The following is a 21,144-nucleotide window of genomic DNA, read 5'->3' on the forward strand; positions in this document are numbered from 1 at the left end:
CTCAATCAAAATCGTAATTATTTCCTTAATTTAATGATCGCGTTTTTTGTTTTTCAAAAAGGAGAAAGTTGATAATTCAAAGTTGATACTGAACATTTTTTTCACAGTTCTGAAATGTTTATTTAGTTGGCAAATCATAAATAACATTTGTGAATAATGAATGCTTGTACCCAACACCAGTAACCGCACTACCCAACATGTCAGAACTTGCCGGCAATAAAACAGGTTTTTCTCATTATTGGGATGCGAATTTCAATATTCTTCACGGAGGAAAAAAAGTTTTACATAAAGTTTATGTAAATGGTAAATAATAATAAACGATCATTGCCGAGCGAGCCGAAGGTTCCGCACCCGAACGATTAAACACCGTAAACCCCAACGGTGTAGTTTGGGAATTGTCAGGGCATTCTTCAAGTTCTTTGCACTGTAATTTTCACCCTTTTTGCTTTTTTAATTATCTCCCTTGGTACACCAGACGTTAAACTATTAAACAATAAATTTAATTTTCCTGACAATGATGGCCGGAGATATTTTATCACTCCAGTCCGTCAGGAAATTAAAATAATAAAAAATGACTATTTCAGAAACGAAGAATTCATCATAATCATCAGTCAAAAAGATGGTCACTTTCTAGTTCTAACATAATTCCATTAAAGAACGTGACGTTCAATTTTTTATTTTGAATTTCATTTTAAAAAATAAAACTCGCAGAGAAAATATTGATATTCCACGTAAGATGTCACGCATTTCAAATTAGTTCTAGTAATTGTTACTCGCCTCAACTCAAAATATTTTAATAAATATTATTTTGCATTTAAATATGCCATCTACTTCGATGCATAAAATTTTTAAAAATGAATGCAAGACATAATGAAAAATTTTGAGAATTCCATTGAAAATTTGCGGCAAAAATTAGACTGTCCTAGAATTAAAAAAAATGAAAATTTATATCCCCCATATACCATACAGTTTAGTACCCTCAGGCCGCGAGATCGTAAGTAAAGAAGAATCACAAAACAAAAATAAATTGTAATGATTTAATGAATAGATTTGATGCTTATGCTTTTCACTGACTATTTGTTTTACTGAATGAGCCACTTGAGTGTTTATGCGCTTGAGGTCTGGTATTATACACGTCCTCATCTCCGGTGGTCGACTCGTATTCATATCGATAATCACTGGGTTTAGAAATCTAGGAGGCTGGCGATAGCAGCAAATAAAATAAGTAATATGGGATGAATTTAAATCTGCTATCTGTCACGATTCATCATGTCATTCCTGGCTCCATTGATCTCCCGACCATTTACCAGTTGAATGGAGTTAAAGGGGAAAGGGAAAAAAATTGTGGTGTGCCACACGTCAGTCACAATCGACCTCCACATCCGCTCGATTTAGGGTTTCATTCATTTTTTTTTCTGTTTATCATGCATTTAGAATTTCAGAAAGGGGAGAAGTGAGGAGGAGGGAGGAATTATTGGTGAGTCAGGAGTCGCTGGAATTTTCCAATTGTTGAGTGATGGCGGGTGATAAAATCGTGTATTTTATTGGAGAAAGATGATTAATGATTCATGGAAGTCGAGAGCAGGAAATGGGTTTGACAAATTCACGGAAATTGTTCTCGCGATGAATGAGAGCGAAATTTTGCGAATCATTCCGCTGCAGGCAGAGGACGAATTATTTCTGCCGAAACTTTATTTCCTCGTGAAGGGATTTTTGAGGGGTGAAATTATTTACTTGCGGATAGAAATGAAAATTTCTATCAAAAGATAATATAATACATGATGGTCACATTTTTCTTAGATTAGAGAAATTTTTTCTGATAAAAATGAGAATTACCGTACTGATAAAGAACAACAGTTATTGATCGTTCTAGAGCTTTCGTTGCGTACACAACAATTGCTGAACTGAAAGTGGAAATTTATTACAAGAATAGAATGAAATTTTTCTAAGAATATCAATAAATCATGAGCTAATTTTTTCAAAATTTCGGGATCGAAACGAGGTAACGACTTGTTTAAACTCACGACTATTTCACGGTATTTCATCTAGAGTTCCGTGTTCATATTGGTTTCGTTTCGATGGTACCCTCATATTATTTGACTAAATCCAATATTTTTAGTTATCAACCAATACACATATTTTGATATAATTGAAAAGATTCTTCCATCTCTGAATAATAGAAATGTTTATTCTTTAATAGAACTCCCCATGCCTGACGATCCAATTTGTCGTGGAAATCAGATTGAATTTTTTAAGTTTCTTGTCAAGTGTTATTAATCGAGGGAATTATGATTTCCATCATGCGAGGAAGGTCGCATACCACCCGGGAGTGCTTTTATAAACTTTTTCTGATATGATCAAACTGGAAATATGCAAGTTAATAGATCTGCATTATTACTTCTTGGAACCGCCAATTGATTCAGGAAATAATTTTCCTGTGAACGACCTTAAGAGTCGTAATTCGATTTATTAAAATATTTCCAACGTAAACCCGACACAATTAATTCCAAAACCATTCGTCACCTCCAAAAGTCGGCGATCTAACACTCTCTAATTCAAAAAAATCCATTAAAATTCATCTGTTGACACAGCTCCCTCCGGTGATCCTACAATTGCCTCGATTCATTCAAGAATCCAATCAATTCAACTTGATCCTCTGATTCCATTTAATTCAGCGATTACACGATTAAAAAATGAATGAAAATATCCTCACACTCTGGGAGGTCTTAATTAAAGTCTGACGGGTTTAGATACACCTTTGAGCGTGTCTGTGAACGACGGAAAAAGTCGCCATGTGGATGGGTGGGGTGGGGTGGGCGGTGGTAGGACGGAGGGAGAACTATTGAAGCCGTAACGCCGTTACGGTTAACTCGCCCGGGGGAAAAATCGATATTTCGTTTCTAAAACAGGAACAGAGGCCCGGGGTTATGATCCACCTACGGTGTCCGACAGCTATCGCCGAGAGGTGAAATCATACTCGGGCGAATTGTGCGTTGCAACGTGTGGGCGACTCTCTTGATGCGTTTGTATGACCGGTAACACGAATTTTCGGATTGGCGCACACTGCAGATTTTGCGTGGTGACCTCATCTCTCTCTTCCATTACCATTTCGCATGGTTTGTTGGACAATACTTCGGTATCGACTATTTTTCGTGGGGGAAAAAGTTTCGGGGATTTTTTTTTTTATTCACGGTCATGACGCGAAGGTAAACACGAGAGTTGACAGAGTTGTATTGACATTCCCGGGATATTTTTCGTTTTTGTTATGAAATGCGTTTATTTGGATAGGAGTCTGTGGAAAAATTAATTACAATGGCGGATGAATTCTTTCATGTGGTATTTTGCTTCGGTACATTTTTTTATCAGTGATTCAGTTTTGGTTGAGTGTTCCTGATGGATGGGGCGAGGGGAACAAAACTCAATTTCAGGAATTTAATTTTTTTATTGAATTTAACTCTGGAAATGGGTCAGAGGGAAATTACAGGGGCGGTTAAAAGGTGGACACGAGAGATGGATGATCTGATTTTATTTTGAAGAATGGGGGATGTGGATGATGGGAAAAATGATTTTTATTGAGGTACTGATCAATCAGCTGAGTACAGTACATTACGAACTGCGATTAGAGTTAATGAAATTAGAAAATCAAAACTTAATTTTACTGTACTGCCTCATAATTTCCTTATGTCTCATTTATGAAATACCTTTAATTTACCAAATACATATAAAACCGTCTGAGGCTTTAAACGGACTCCCCATTCTAAATAAAGTCCGCATTTTCCTCACTTGACGACTGTTTCCAATCCTCAGACAGACCCGTAAAAAAACTCCACTTCTCAATTTCCTCTTTTATACCATTTTTCAAGGTTCATGTACCCTAAAGGGACTCTCCCCTATTAGTAGTCCTAAGTCTACCTCTCAAGGTGCGACATCTCCTCAAGTTTGGAGACTCAATATTAGAATAAATCAATACTAATCAGCACCTCGTGTCTCCAGTTTTTCTAAATAAAATCTATCAAATATTTCTATCAAACTACAACACTTTCAAGACCTTAATATTTGTCTTAAATTTGACTCTTAAAAGAATAGCAATTTCTGTCGGTCATTGGGAGGGGGTGAGGGGGAGGCTCGTGTATAAGATGTAAAATGATACACAAATACAAATTCATTATGACTGGTCATAACACAAAAAAACGTAAATTTAGTAGTAAATTCTGAAGTAAAAAAAATGAATGAATTTGCGACTATTCAATTTTTCATTAATTAAACTATCAAAGTATTCGTAAGTAGTGAGCAGTCAGCGATATATAGCGGCATTGAAATACGCACATTCAACAAAATTTTCATTCATTTCACTGCCGCGAATCGCGTTGGGTTTCGTGAATGAAATAGTTCATTGCTGACTCATCTGTGGAAGTTATGGTGTACGGTCGTATCTCCAGCTAGATCGTATGGAACGTAAAAATACGTGGGTGGATCAAATTGTGGAATGCGAACGGGGTTTGATTCACGACCTCGAGACATACACCTAATATACACATGTAAATAAATTCCCCCGGAATTTAACAACGTCGGCGAGGGTGTATTCTCAAGAATTTACTCGTCTTCGAGACACTGGCATTAAAACGCCTTCGTTTTTTTTTATTCTCACAAATATCTGTTTATTTCTCCATTTCATTGCCGTGAATCAATGAATAAAAACGAGTCTCAACATCCACGCGGAGATCATAAAACACTCTGGATTACCAGTGATCATATGAAGTGTTAGAGTTCTTCGAAGATTTCTACTAGCGCATCGTTATAAATCTAATACGACATTTATTTGAAAATAATAAGGGAAAAGATGAGAGGAATAGAAAATTTCTCAAAAATTGGGAACAGTCAATTTGCAGATGAAAAATTAATTGGCATCTCCACACGTTCCATAATCTACGAATCAAAACAATATTCGGTACAAATTACGGAACATTCAAAGTCCTTTTTCACTGAACTTTCAGAAAAAAGTCCAGAACGTTCCAGAAAACGTATGGAACGTTCAGTGAAAAAATGCGTAACTCTTCCGTAATTTTTACTGTTTTGACTGGCAGATACGGAGCAGGCACGTAATTTTTTAAGAATTTTTCTCTTCATGCAAAATAACTCTACTCCGGTCATCACTAACCAATCTATAACTAACTATTACGAACTATTTCACCACATTGCCCGATCCATTGAAGAAACTAAAGATGTTATTGTGGAATCGAGGCATTCAAAACAACATCAGGAGCGTACAACATAGTGAACTCCCTGGGTATCGCAACTCATTTTCCTGACATCCGCAGAATGAAGAGATTCAACGCAAAACGCCAGGGAAATTTTTTTATAGATTTTAATGTGCAAAAAAATGGCTGACTTGCGCTCACTCATTCCCATGGCGCTGATGGGATGACGAGATAAGCATATTGGGATTTATTTTTTTTTCTCTCATTACGAAATTATCTTAATAGACATCGATTCCACGATGACACAGCGGACTACCTTTAAGGCAGAGAATTTTATAAACTCCAATAAAGATTTATGAACTTTCCTTATCGTGACTTTTAAAGCCACGAGTAGACTATAAAAAATCTCAATTACTGACGATCACAAAATGTATCGAAATTCATGGAAATATCTCTTCGATTTTATAAATTGAATCACTACTCGATATTTTTCAAACACGACAGTTAAAGCCACGAGGAAAAAACCATAAAAAAACCTTTAATTAGCATTGATCCCGGAAATTTAAATTCTCAGGCAATTTCCATTATTTTATGATCATAAATCCTTCAAGATATTTATCATAAAACAATGCCGCAGGAAAATCGGAGAAATTATCCGAATAAAAAATAAAATTGCAATAAACATTTGAATTGCAATGACGGATGATTAAAAGCGGTACATAACGAAATATACATTTTCCATGGTTTATTACAGTTTATTACAGATGCGGTTTATAGATGCCGCGAGCTCGACGCAACACAACCGCTCTGTGGTTATAAATTTTAATACCAACTGCTGTAACTGCATCTTCTAAAGAACCTCGTTATTCGCATTCTCTCATGTTTATTTTCTCTACACTTCTGGAGCAAAGTGATGAAGAGCGGAAGATAACTCCGAAAAATTCATACGAATTATTTCGCTGATAACTCGGCTACGAATGGGTTTACGGGAAAGTGTCAATTGAAATTTTTTGTAGTTCATAAAATTCTGTGGGCAAAGTTCTGACGATGATCGCCATCACGATTTGTTATTACAGTGACAATAAGAGTGCGATTCAGGAAAAATAATTCGGAGACTGTCCACAAAGGACTGAATTTTTTTTAGTAAAGAATGTTTAACAATTCCGTTGGCTGAGCATAAAATAATAAGAAGAGTTCGTTGCTGAAGATTAAATTACAAAAAAATGCTCTTTTTAATTGAACTGAGTCTAGTGACAGCCAGGATATGCATAAAATACTCGATTAACACGTACCCTCTCGTGTGACAAAGAAATTTGGTTAAAAATTTCGAGCACCCGAGGAATTCCTGGCGCTTCCACAAACGTTAAAGCATTACGTAACGGGAGAAACCACAGAGGATCCTCAGGCTCAACAGACCCAGCATCCGCTTCGGCAATTTCGTAATCTCCGTCTCTCGTGCTTCGAAGCTCTCATATTCACTCAAAATAAGAAATAAACCATTGAACGGTGCGATGAAAACTCCATGAATTATTTACACCCGTTGCTGAAATTATTTTGGCACAGACTCAGTTATTTATTTTTCTATCTCCGCTACTAGACCTATTTTAAGTCCTTCCCCTGCTTCATTTCACGATCGAATCGACCTCGGCCTTGGGGAATAAACGTCATTCGAATCACTAAAAATTGTGGTCTGATATCGTGAGACGTAAAATGAATAAATTTATATTGGTCGTTCGGTAAATAAATCACTCCAGTTAATGGGGCGAGTTTATTATTCTCGTACTCTTTAAGAAAAATTTACGGAGTCCCGTTGATTATTAGTAGATTCTCAGTATCATTAAAACACGGATAAAAATTTCGGGTGAAACCCGAAAACCTCCCGAGGGCGAAGCCCGGGATAAAATGACAACCAAACACGTTTTAGGTGAAGTTTTGTTGGAAAAACGAGACTTGGGAGGTTTTCTTTTGGAGTAAAACTAACCTTCGTCCCTTCTTTCGCCTCCTGGAGGTCTAATTTCGACCTAAAAGTTCTTTCCCTGCAAAGAATCGCAGATATTGAATTGATGTGATCACAGATCATTGATAATTGATTGGCACCATTTCGACTACGGCGATCACTTTAGGCCCAGGTGGGAAATGCTCATCCTGATGAAGCCTGGGAAAGCGTGGAAGCAATCTTAACTCCATCGTTGAATCCTGTATTGATCGAACATGAGTCATATGTGGTCCTGGAATCCCAATTCACTCTTGAAACCGTCTTGTTCGTCCAGATCCAGGATAGAATGAAACCTTTATTTCATGTTATGATCATTTTGGCCAAAGTCAAAATTTAATTACTAGAGTTGTCAACAGTTTCGTTATTCCGACTCCAAAGAAATTATTAAACATCTTTGGCAAAACAGCTCCTTTCGAACGTTTCTATGTTTTCATCATCAAAACTGATCATTACATCATCGGATCATGTGTTTGGCTCCCGTTCGAATGAATCCCAATCAATCATTTGTTAGCAAATCAATCCGCACGACGACTGAATTAATCATCACTATTTTCTCCTGAAGCGTAAATCCATAGCCTTGAACTTCGTCGCAATGACGCCGATGAGACGAAAATAATACGTAACCATAGAGAACCAAAATGATCAAGACGTGAAGGAAATTGGAGCGTAACAAATTTACGGTTGACCAACGCTGGAATCGTTGGAATGGAATTTGGCACGAAATGTTCAGCACGTACTACCTTTAATTCGTGCTGTTGAATCGTCAAAAAGTTCGTTGAATGTCACTGCGGTGTACGTGTATGTGTGAGCAACCAGCCACCGACACGGAGATAGATTCAACGGATTAGCCTGAGTGAGTCTTTGGGTTTGCCAGAAAGTTTTCGGGACTACGTTGAGAGTGACGATAACGAGAAAGCCATTAGTCGTGGAAGGTAATCAACTTGAGGAAAATCGGTAAATTGTAATTGGTCTCATTGACCTCCGCCTGACAAACCGGCTGGGTCCATCATCTTGAAGTCGCTCTATTTTTAATTGAAACTGGGTATTCACAATAAATAAAATTCAATTAAAAATCCGCGTAACAGACAGGAAAAAATCTAATCGAAAAATTAAGTGTTTTAGATCGGATTTTGATTGGACTTTATTGGAAATGGGTTATTTGACATAATAGTTCTGGAAATAATTGAAACTATTTCTCTACTTTATTACGTAACTCGAATAATTGTGCTTGGAAGGCACATCCGCTCAGTACCGATTCCTTAGAGGAACTAACTAGATTTACAAAGGGAAACAACACCCTGGACCTTTTAGTCACATGCTCTCAAAGAGTCCTATTCATTCCACTTTGTCTACATACTTAAAATCAAACCTAAACATCATACCTCACACTTCTCAGAATTCCAGTCCATAAAAATGTTTTTTCAATTTAAAGTATAAACACTAAGAAGAGAATAAGATTGATTTTTGCTTCTATTTATTTATTTCATGAAAAATCCAACAGACTTTTTAACAGTTTTTGAGACGACTGGGTTGAAAGGCTGAATGTTGGTGAAAATGTTCTGTGGAAAATCTGACAAGAATCGAACATATTTTTTTATGTAATTGCATTTCAGTAGCAAAGTAGTTTAACATTAGACATTGACTCACCTCTGAGTCGTGTTTTTGAGCGACAGCTTCGACTGTAAAAGAGATATTCGTAATTGATGCGCCGATAATTTATCCAGAAAAAACAGAATTTTGTGAGTAAACGCTGCAGGCGGTACTCGATATGAATTATCAAAGATCTTGGTAAATATTGAGGTAAAATGGTTCACCACCGAACATTTTGCGGCTAAAACTTCCCCAACAATCTCTCCAATCTGCATAAATTATTTTTCCAGCAATTTAATTTCCATCAACTTAAGATGATTAAAATTCCCAATCCTGAAATTTTCCCGCAGCAAGTCACGTACACCATTTCAAATGAAATAACGTATACATTTATTCAGGATTAAAAAAATCAGTATTATGTACCGAGAGGAAACAAGAAAGTAAGAGAGAGAAGGGCGAACGGTTGTATCTACACTTTACTCTTCAGACTCTCGCTCTCTCTCTGAGTCTGGCGCCATAGAGTGCTTTTCCACATGGGCATTAACCAACGGTAATATCACGTAAACGTAATATTATACGCGGATTCCATGACGCTGCCGAGTACACGAGATGACACTGACATTAATACGTAAGATCTTCGACAGTAGAGAAAATAAAAATCGAGAGCTCATCAATTTATTGGTTGGGAAAGGAAAGTTCAGCGAATGGGAAATTATCATCAGGTTTCAGGTGTTTACGGATAAAAACACTCGTTTGCATTTGTAAACAGCGAATATAAAAGGCCAAGAGAGCCAGTGCAAATACAGAAGAGAAGAAAAGCGGTGAAGACGAGCGTAAATTCCCGGAGAGTCGTAACTCATTTTTAAACCCTTGGCATTTGTCTCCGAGGTTTTTGAATTTTAGATGCAGTTGGTGTATAAAAATTAGGGTCTACGTGACGTCTGAATTTAGAACATCAGAAACAAAAATGTCCGGCTTACTTTGTGATGCCTGAAATTTTGAATGTCTGAAGATAAGACATTTTTACTTCTAAAGGGAACTATTACATTCATCAAATCTAAAAAAAATTGTTTAATGGGACTCAATACCATTTAGCCTATAGTTTTTATTTAATAATTTTATTCAATAGTTTTTCTCCTCATTTTTCTGGGTCCGGGAAAGTTCGGTGTGGTGCGATGATTTTCATGGTTTTTGTTGAATTTTTCGTGAAATAAATAAATAGAAAGCAAAAATCAATCTCATTCTCTTCTGAGTGTTTATACTTTAAATTGAAAAATCATTTTTATGGACTGGAATTGTGAGAAGTGTGAGGTATGGTGTTTAGGTTTGATTTTACGTACGTAGAAAAAGTGGGATGAATAGGACTCTTTGAGAGCATGTGACTAAAAGGTCCAGGGTGTTGTTTCCCTTTGTAAATGTAGTTAGTTCCTCTAAGGAATCGGTACAGAGCGGATGTCTTCCAAGCACAATTATTTGAGTTAAATAATAAAGTAGAGAAATAGTTTCAATTATTTCCAGAATATTGTTATTTCAAATGACCCATTTCCAAGAGTTTTTTTCACAGTTTGTGAGTCTTTTTAAAAGTTTATGCAAACGCAGAATTAACAAAGGATTCAAAAAACGGAGACCTTATAAGTTTGAAATAAGATATGCTCCAGTAAAGCCTCCAGACCCTCTGGAACGCATGTTTTTGGATCTTAGTTCAAGACACTAAATTTGAATTTTGAAACACAAATCTTGACGCACCAGTTTTTTTCAACGGAATGGGAATATGTAATGAAGACTATTCCATAATAATTGAGTGATGTCGATAGTTCTTATGCCTCTAATTGAGGCACCGGATGTTGTGCACGAGGGGGGAGGGACGTGCGTCCTTCTCTCGGGTCAGATCGATCATTACGTCCGCTGGTTGGTAACCTCAGTTGAGAGGGTGTCAGTCACAATTAGATGTAATGCTTTGTTTAATATGCACAATTCTCTTGGAGAGATTCACAACATAATGATAAGTGTCAGACAATCGATGTTCGAGCACGTAACATCAGGTTGAAGCTAGGAACATCGATACTTTTGATTAATCGAATTTCATGGTTTTTTATCGAATTTCATGGTTTATTTATTTTTATTTAAATCGATCAAAAAATAATCGATTCTCGAATTTGGATGTTTCGATAATGCTGCATCTGTTTCTTCGGCAATACGGATACAGCTACTTAAACATTTACTGTCCTCATGCCCTCGGCTCAATCTCAAATTTTTTGAAAATAAATTTGGAATCATTGTTCAACATGCTTGAGGTGAACGGACGTTTATACACAATAAATACTGTTGTGGTTTCTTCCACTGGTCTACGTGATTTCTCTGAAATGCCACCAAAAAATCCGAGGTTCGTGATTCTCGAGCTTATTTGAGTGCAGCACACAAGCCACTTCTGCCAAATAATTTTCACTCGAGTTTCACGTGGATTCTTGGAAAGCCCTCGTAGACGAGGCAAAACGACAAGACCCCCCGCTCAGCCCTCCTGTTCGCGTTTTGCCGTTATGTACATATAGGTATGAAAAGCGGCGAGACATCCCAGTGAAAATCTTGGGGAAAGTTTATTGCGCACCGACGTATATTTTCGGTGGTGAAGTAGAGAAGGTTTATACGTCTAGTCTCCTATATGGAATACCCGTTTGCTCAGTCGCTTTGTGGGAGGAAATTATTTCACAAATATGAACTATGTAAATTCAACTCTACTCTGTAAGCTTGACTGAGTAACTACGGGATTTTGCGGATATTACGTTCATAAACATGGAAACGTTTTCTGGAATTTTTCGCAGATCAAAGAGTTCTCTAGGGTTTTTTTATCGAGGGAAATGAAAATGGGGAGAAAATTCATATAAGATACTTTTCGAGAATTGCTTTTTGCATCAGGATATATTCGACTACTCGTAACATAGGAGAGCTCCGGGTAAAATGGGACATGGGGCGAAACGGGGGCCTAGAGGAAAAGTGTGTTCAATCAACACAGAGAATCGAATGTATTGAAAGTTTAATTTAGGGCCCAATGGGGTACTATAGAAAATGAAAAATAATTTTTTTTGCTGATCTGTATTTACATAGTTAAAATGCTTTTCACATAATATAATATAATATAATGTAATGAAAATTAAAGTCCATTCGTGAGGCTTCAAATCCACTGTATTTTCCACTTTCATATAAATTATTTTATGAATATCTGTGACTACTAGCTTTAACGAACCCCATCAAAAGATCTCTTTCGTTGTCGATGAATTTCGCTGCAAGAAATCTCTTAATAAATTTCCCTAAACCCCTTCCATTCCATGGCATCCACAAACTAATCAACAAACTCATTTCAAAGTTTCAAGACTTCGCTCCCCTCAAATATATTTCAAAAGAATTGAATTTAAAAAATTCCATCCTTGATGCCACTCAGCTCACAGTATTTAATGAAATCCAATAAATTTTCATTTCTTACTACTTGCAAAACTTCTCCTGTATAAACCCACCGTATCTGTTTAATTAATGAAGTAATTAGAAATTAGTAGAACCATAACAATGTCGAAATTTTTATTTTCGAAATAAAGAAGCAGGGAAATGAATTCAACGTGAGGTAAACAGCATAGATAAATTCTCCGCTCATTATCAGATTCACAGAAGTTGAATCTAATTCTATAATCATCGGATTAATCCACTCAGAGATATATCTAGAGATAAGGCATCTGCGGTACTAAACATCCGGTGGTGAGAGTGTGCGAGAAAGTGCAGTTGGTGGGGAGCCCCATCGCCAACAATATCCACAATGTTCCACTGGAACTAATGAGAACGATGATAATAACAAGCATAAACTACTTCGCGAATTTTCGAGAGTTCCTCGCACACCCGGAGAAATGCTTTATTGCAATTAAATTAATTGGTATTGGATGACATGGATAGGTTTACTGAAGTTTGTAGAAAAACATTTCATTCTATTTTGTTTCAGTTCATTTGATTTTTGTTTAAAAAACGACCCAACAGCCCGAAGCCAATTACAGGATTAAATACTGACATAAAAAAAAATTTTGGAAAATGAAATTATTATATGTATACACTGGCATATCATATATTACATATAATATTATATATTATGTCAGCTACACCCATCGTATGGAATTAATTTTCCTTTAATTTTCCTCTACGTGCATCAGAATCGAGAATAAAGTGCTCTTAGTTCATTAAACAGTTGTCTGCCTCTAATATACAAGGCTACTCAACAAATACCTCAGATTCCACACTTTGAACTCTTCCCTTTACCGCAGGAATCCGATTGATGAGTTAATACGCTTGGCAAAAGAAGAAATTCAATATCCATCTCATCAAATTCCTAGAATTTCATTGATGTTCCACATCTAAAGTGCCTCATTACCCCAATGATAATTAAGTGAGGCAGTAAACATGAAATTACATCACTACAAACACTTGTCGAGAGAAAAATCTACTCATGTCAACGGCATTATAATAATTATGAAAGTTGAAGTAAAAATTGTCGGAGAACTGGGTGTAGTAGCTCTCGAGCAAAACTGTGTCACGTACGTAATAAAAATCATTCGGTGAAAAGCTGTTAAAGCGACAAATTGCCATCCAAGATCATCGGAGAATTCCGTATCAAAACAGCATCCCCATAGTATTACATGATCGTTGGATCATAGAACTATTATGGGTTCATAAAGGCAAGAGGAATGAAATACGAAATACATTTTCTTACGAAACAGAAACGGAAAACCAAAAGATAAAATACAAACGGGAGCTGGAGAAGTGCATTAATAAAAATTAAGGCTTGTCAAATGAGCCCTATAAATTATCCATGAATCGGGTGTATTTGGGATCAATCGACCTTCCAAAATTTTTGGCGACTTAATCAACACTCAAATACTGTTGGACAAAAACCTTTGAATACTTTAACCACATTTACTGCTCAATATGAAGTGCGGTAGGACCCAAAAACAATAAAAAAGTCAGTCAAATTTAAAAAATAGTACCTTCAATTCTAAAAGATCTCTCCCTCAACCTTTGTGTCAGTCGTTTCCCAGGCGGTTCAGAAAATCTTCAATCTCAACTTCAATACCCACTTATCTTGAATAGTCCATCAACAGTCCGCAAATCAACTTCCAAAATAAACTAATAAATTCACACCCAAAAATCGGCAACAATTTTCAGAAATGTTTCAAAAAATTAAACGTAATCCATGAATTATTGTTTGCCACCGATCAATGAACAAGTAAAATTTTCCGATTTTTTATCAACTCTTCAACTTGTTTTAACGACCGCCGGAACGTAATACAAAAAGTATAACCGTTCGCGCACGAGCTTCGAAAAGCAATGGCCAGCGGCATCAGAGATGAACACTGCTCCGGCTGTTACTTCCCTCACCGGGTTATACAGACTCAGGGGGGCCACACACTCTCGTCTGCTGAACAAGAGCCACACACGATATCTTATTATCGTTCTTTCACTTCTCCTCCCGTGGGACTAAAGATGACAGCCTCCTTGTTCAACCGGACGTCTTATCTCTCACCACCGGTTACCGCACGGTATCGCACCGTCTCCCTTTCACGGAGCTGTTCGAGTAAGCGCCACGCGTCCGCACCGGTGATCAGAAGCCCGAAGGTCCACAACACCCACGTGTCCCAGGAACTTGAGAACCGAGTAATGGGAATTATAGGCGGCTTTATAGGGAGATATTGAAAACCGGTATGTGGAGCGATGTTAACCGGTCACTGCGTCACACGTGATGTATGATACTCTGGACGAACAAGAAACGGCAAATTTGCATTGCGAGAGGGGATGAAAGAGGAAGGGTAGGAAGAGCTTTCATATCATTGCACATATTTTTCCCCGATTATGGTGCCTTCAAGAGATAACGGACGCGATCCCATCCAGGGTTTAATCAGGGGGTTCATTTAGGGTTCAGCCACCAAATCCATTAACGGTTCAATGATTTTACTGATCTTTTTTCGTTGGTTCTCTCCAACAGAAACGACATTCGCATCAACTATCACCGGTATTAGTAAATAGTTATGCATAAAAAGTTAATTATCAAGTAAAGTCTCTGTAAGTACCCCCCTGGGACTACAAAGTCTGATCAGGAATTACGTGACCCTTCGGCTGTGACCGTTGATTGGATCCCCAAGGAGGAAAGAGAACGTAGATGTTGATTAATCATCCTCATGGCGGCTTTAACTGCAGGACAGACTTCTGCAGTGTAATTTGTATATGAAAACAACCCTTCAGGTTATGATTTTCGAACAAACCCACGAACCCTCTGGAGGCACCACTTTTCAGAAAATCCCGACATCGCCCCCGCGGGGAACCTTTGGCAGGTAGTTCATGGCGTACACCCGGATATGCAGGACCTCTCATGAGTGAAAACTGCCCCTCAATGGCCCATTTCCCAAATCCACAAAAGATATGTTATTATCAAAAACATCTGATGGAATTCAGGACTCAGTGAGGTATCATTTCGAATATTTTGGGTTTCGTGATTATAACAACACGTCCAATGCTTCATAACACCCTAAATTCAGTTGGTTTTCATGATCTTTTGTGGACATTATTATTCTTGGGGGGTAAGGCGCCCACTAAATCGGAATAAAGATTGTGACATTTAATTAAATAGTGAAAGTTATTTATTTCCTATAGTTGTTGAAATACCAGTCACCTTTCCCTGATGCTCAGTAACAATTTCCTTTGAATAAATCAATAACGGTGGGCCATTACCCCCTTGATTATTTTATCACGATAGAAATATCCCGGAAGCCCACCGGAAATTTTAACTACAGTTATTTAACCTTTCATACATCTGATCGTTCACCGATTGTATTGGTCGTAAAACAATTATAATTTCATAAATGGCTCGAGCCCATTATCGACGCCTGCCCACGACATCAAAGAGCAATACCTAATGCATGTTCTATCAGCTCCGTAATGACTCTCCCCACAAATATACACCAATCATGTAACAGAGTCAGATACGTGACCTACATGTGGATAATTTTGCACACCTCTGTTATGGCAACATGATTCCGACATTAATTCACCCGGTGATCAGGAAACAATATTACTTTCTCCCAATAATATTATTTTTGCTTCCCCATGGAGGCATTGGAATCGTTCAATTCTTCGATTCTCTAACTTTACTTGGAAATTATGAAATAAGTTCGAGCAAAATATTATTACTGAATAATTTTCTAAATAATTAGCATTCATCTTCTCGTTGTCTATTTAATTGCGAATTTTTGAGAAGCCGAGATTTTTTCTAAGTCAATAAAGAAATTTTACGTCGAGAGTGTAAGACAGTGCAGCAACTTTTATTGGAATCTCATTATAAAAATTTATAGATTTATCTCAACACGTATCTGAGTAATTAGAAAAGTCGCGTTTTAATTGAGTTTGGAAATCCGCGAATGGGACTTTAAACTCATTTGAAAGATTATCGGTCACTTCTCCTGTCAGATTGTTAGCTGTCTCCTTTTCTCCAATTCCGGAATGCGAGGGAATCCATAAAAGTAAAATGTCAGTTTAGGAATTTTTCGGTTTTATATCAGTCTGCTTTCTAACGTCGATAATGTACGAGTTTTGCAGAACTTTTTTTAATCAGAAAGATTATGAAAACTGAATTTATAATGAAATATTGAATCTGATAGGGAAAAGGGCACATTGACAAAGGTCAATACCCCGTTCCTTTGCGGTCGGGGTGGCGCTAGTGAATGCCCAATACGTGTTGATATCGCCATATTGGATAAAAAAAAGTTACACAGCACACAGAAGAAATGGCGGTGAAATAACAAAAGGGGAGTTTCTGCAAGTCTTTTAGACGCCGAACAAGTCGTTTCGCAATGAAATAAGTGCTAATTATTGACTCTTTGTATTGATTCCTGGTCATTGGCCCCGCTTGTGTTTCTGGAGTGGTTCAACTAACCTCTGATACTTGCCTGTGTACTTCACTGGATGCATGTGTATGTCTGAACTCTATTGCACATGACTGTATATGTGCTCGGAAGATCCTCGTATTTGCTCTTCTGAGATTCCAAACCTCCCTTTCAACTTTGATATTTTCGATGATTTTTTTATCTCTTCCTGAGATAAATTCCGATTTTAGCTTTTGTCTTGGTTTTTTTAACATGTGGATTGAATGTTTGACCACACCACACACAATTGCATGTATCCCCCCGATATATCTGATAAATTTGCAAACATTTATCTTTATTTACCCAAGATTTTTTTATAGAAAAAAAATGATTGACTCTTGACTGTTGGGTACCACGTTATTTCCCCCATTTTTTTCCGACAAAAAGAGTTTCATATTAATTTAGCAATGATCCTTCAAAAAATATTAAACTGGATTTTTAAAAATACGAAATTCAATTATAATATATTATTTTAAGAATTTAAATGTAACAGGAATAGTTATTCCTGTTTTTTAAAAAAATCCACAACCGACGTTGAGTTTTGTTCTCGAAAAACCTGGTCTTTCTCATCCATAATCACCCGAAGGAGGTAGTATTTCCCAGGTGAAGTTCCATTGAATCACCCACTTACCCTCTTTTCACATGCCCACCCACGCCCAACATCATTCCACTGCACTTTCCCCCATAATTCTCTCTCCGTTCTTTGAAAACCAAATGAAACGAATTTGTCCCAAACACGTACTTCCCATTCTTCGATGGATTTCTCCATTGAGAAACCTGAAGAGCCACCAACCAAACGATGTGGCTCCCGTTCCTGTGGTTGAATGCATAATACCTCTTTCCCCCTTTTTGGTTTCATCACGTGAAACGAAGCCTGGGGTAGGCGATGGGAACGGGGTGGGCTGGTGATTGTGGCATACTCACGCGCATCATCAGCAGACCTGGGTACTGGGTTGGGTTCACTATAATTCCAACCAGAAATCAACCTGAATGGCTGCTGACACGAAACACGACATAATACATATATCCCCAGAGAATTGAGATATACCGCAATTGGATCTGCATTCCAAATGGATTGAAACTTCTACAGTGGTTCGGATATATTTCTCGTGATGATATTTGTGGATGAAAATGTTTTGATACAAAACGAAGTTGATGAGGAAGTGATGATGCCCCGGTAAAAATATCAAGCAGGGGTTGTAAACTTTTTGGTAAAAGCCCTTTGGCCCGTGCAGAGAGAAATACTCAGTAGTAACACCACAGGAGCTTGAAAATTATGGAGATTTGGGCATCGGCCAAGAGAAAGTTTTGACTTGATTTTTAATAATTATCCAGAGCAGGGAAAATTCCGCGGATTTGTTGATCAATAATTTGTAAGCAATTTTCTCTAAGGAAATCGGTGAGTACAAATATCTTGACTTTTTATAATATGATGGGCTATTACGTAATATCTATAACAAAAATACGATATTGTGAGGAAAAATCATAACTCCAGTGACATTTTCACAATCGGCTACAAAATTTATTCTTCCTCGTCCTCACATCCATAAAAAAAACAATTTGTATATTTTATGGATAGACATGACGCTGACTCGATACATTATCAATCGTCCCACATTTTCTCATCATTCAGGTTCACCACAAAGTTTATAGTCTCTTTAAAAAAACCTACAAACAGCGTTTTTTACCTTGAGATTTACTATTTCTCAAAAAAATCCAATGTGTCACGTTGATTTGAAATTCATGGTACAGAGTTCAGCTAGAAGGCTTTGCAATTGGAAAGGGCTTCCTCGAGTAATCAAACCACGATGCCAGAATATACGATCGTTTTATAGTTGCGATGCAACGAGTGAGTGTTCACCATTCAGTTTAACGTTGGAATACTCCGCTGCTTCTGTGTTATGTAAATCACGGTGGAAGCTGCACCAATCCTTTCCAGGGATAGTCAAAATGCAAGAGGCGGAGCTCGGGATTTTTGTGGGGAATCTTTCACACGTAATCCTGAAAAACAAAAGAAATGGTTGAGCAGTCGTGTTCATTTTATCGTTTAATCTCGTGGTTCATGAAAAATTGAGAATTTCCCGTCGTACGTTTCAGGTGCCTTTAAAATCCATTGCCAATTTTTTTTATTTTTGAACCATCTCAGGAATCAGAAACTCTCTCGAGTCATTGAAATTTAATAGTTAGTTTAATTTGGAAATAAACACCGGATCGTGAACAAAATTCTCATGGATTTTTATTGAATTTTGTATTATTTGTTCGCGAATCCATTAAAATGTTCAAATATTCTGCGAAAATTTCATTCGAAGGGTTGACTTGACCTTTATTTGATTATAATCTCGGAAGTGTTATCTAATCTAATAAAAGAAAACGACACATTTTTGAAGCTGTTAATTTTACAAGAAAATATCGAAAGCCTTTCTTTCCAACAAATGCCGCTTCGCACAAAAAATGTTTGTTGATAAAATTGCCAAACTCAGTTCAGAGAGACCAACAAAGCCCTGTGCAATATCCTGAATAACACATGAAAAATTCAGTGATTTCACAGGTAGCATTTCCCGTGCGATTTTTTAAAACAAAAATTCCATTGATAAATCTGCCTGACCCTCCGCCGAAGCTATTCACAAAATAATCAACAACTAATTTAACCGAAACAATGAAATGGAAAAATTCTTCTGTCGTGAATTTGGAACATTTTCGACTGTAGAAATATTCAACAAATAGTCTGTTACAAATTGTACCATAAACCACCATGAAATTGGCACGAATAAGTTAATAGACACGCTGATGCAAAGCTTCAAAAACCCAACCCCCGTAGTTCCAAAGGGTGAAATATCTGCAATATTTCCCGAACGAAAAAAAATGATTTCTCATAACCGAGCCATTCGTTGGATTATCAGAGCTCTTTCAACAATTGTTAACAATTCTCGATAATTGAATCTCTCGGAGTTAATTGACCAGCAAATAAAACACTCATTCACTACAATATACGATCACCCAACTACACATTCCTACACACTCCCACATTACATGATGTTCAAGCGATCGCAACACCGATAGTTCCTGTCGGGTGACAATTTTATCGCGTCAATCTCCGGTAATTATCCGTCAACTCCACGAGCCATCAATATTCCCTCGACTGATTTTTATAATCTCCCGGGAGCTCAAGACTAAAAGACAATTTTAAGTGAAAAAAAATTGAACATGCGATTTTCTTGGAGCGATATATACTGAGTACGCCCATCATACTTTCCACAGCAGTTCAAGACACCGGTGAGTAAGAGCTATGGAAGGCCATGGCCCTGTGGCCTACGGGGTTTTTCTGGAGAGATATACGACGCGGTCGGCATGAACGTTACGACATTTTTTATGTTTCTGGGTGTACTGAGATAAGATTCTTGGCTCGAGGTATATTTCTTTTGTATTTTAACAGGACGGCAAAAGAAAAAAAAGTCTTATTACTTTGCATAAAAGAATATTTCATAAGTTTCATATGATTAGAAGTTTTCATCCGTTTATACCATTGATTCTTCAGCATTTTTTCTTCGAGAATTTTCCTCTTTTCGTGGATTTTATAATGTGAATATCTGTCCTCTACGTGACGACACGTAGTCCTATTATAAAAAGGATCAACATTGATACTATCGATATTTCGACAGTTTCGACGCGCTGATTGCTAATTGGTTTCCAGCTGTATAAAGTAACTAATTTGGATTCAGAACTCATTTCATTTTCAAATTTTTTATAATTACACAGCGGTAGCGCGTGCTGGGTTTCATAATCATTACTATAGTTGTATGTTATAGTAATGATTACAATATGTTATGGTAACAGTCACCAAAGGACTGGTAAGACTCTATATGGTAATGGATTCGATAGATAGTGTGAAGAATATCATTTCGCATGGTAACGTTTACCATGATATACAGTAAACTACTCGATAGTTAGGTAGTGAAATTTACCGTAGGTGAATGGGGATAATTACTATACAACATAGCAATAAAGCCTATATGACATAGTAAATGATAAATAATGCTTCAAGAAATGAGACAAATAATCCAACGACTAGCCCCCATAACTATGATAACTTTTATCATTTGTTCAGTAGTTACCACTACATCAAGTATGGTGAAGGGCTCGATTATGCCGATAGTTACATTTACGATATTCCTAATGATGAAACATCGCACAATAACTATTAGTTACAATAGACTACATGGTAGAAATTACTATGAAGGTCAATTAGAAAATAGTCTATATTATAGTAATTTTTAGTATTCGCTTTTCTTCGTGTAAACGGAGGGAAGTCAAAACACTATTCAGTAAAAATTACGCAACGTCGTGAACGTTTTCCGGAAACTTCACGTGAAAAAGTGCGTAACTGTTCCGTAATTTTTACCGAATACTGTTGTGA

General features: G+C 37.1%; 2 protein-coding genes across 5 annotated transcripts in view; one reads left to right on the forward strand and one right to left on the reverse strand.

Moving 5' to 3' along the window:
• The window catches only part of LOC135163812 (metalloproteinase inhibitor 3), a 34,191-nt gene extending 20,031 nt beyond the window's left edge, over window positions 1-14,160 (reverse strand). The window contains exon 1 of the mRNA XM_064123631.1: window positions 13,803-14,160. The gene's annotated coding sequence lies outside the window, so the exon portion shown is untranslated. The remainder of the gene's footprint in view (window positions 1-13,802) is intronic.
• LOC135163810 (synapsin) overlaps window positions 1-21,144 on the forward strand; it is a 71,665-nt gene that overhangs the window by 39,868 nt on the left and 10,653 nt on the right. The window lies entirely within an intron of this gene.

The sequence above is a fragment of the Diachasmimorpha longicaudata genome, chromosome 6 (assembly GCF_034640455.1).
Source record: "Diachasmimorpha longicaudata isolate KC_UGA_2023 chromosome 6, iyDiaLong2, whole genome shotgun sequence".
NCBI classification, from domain to species: domain Eukaryota; kingdom Metazoa; phylum Arthropoda; class Insecta; order Hymenoptera; family Braconidae; genus Diachasmimorpha; species Diachasmimorpha longicaudata.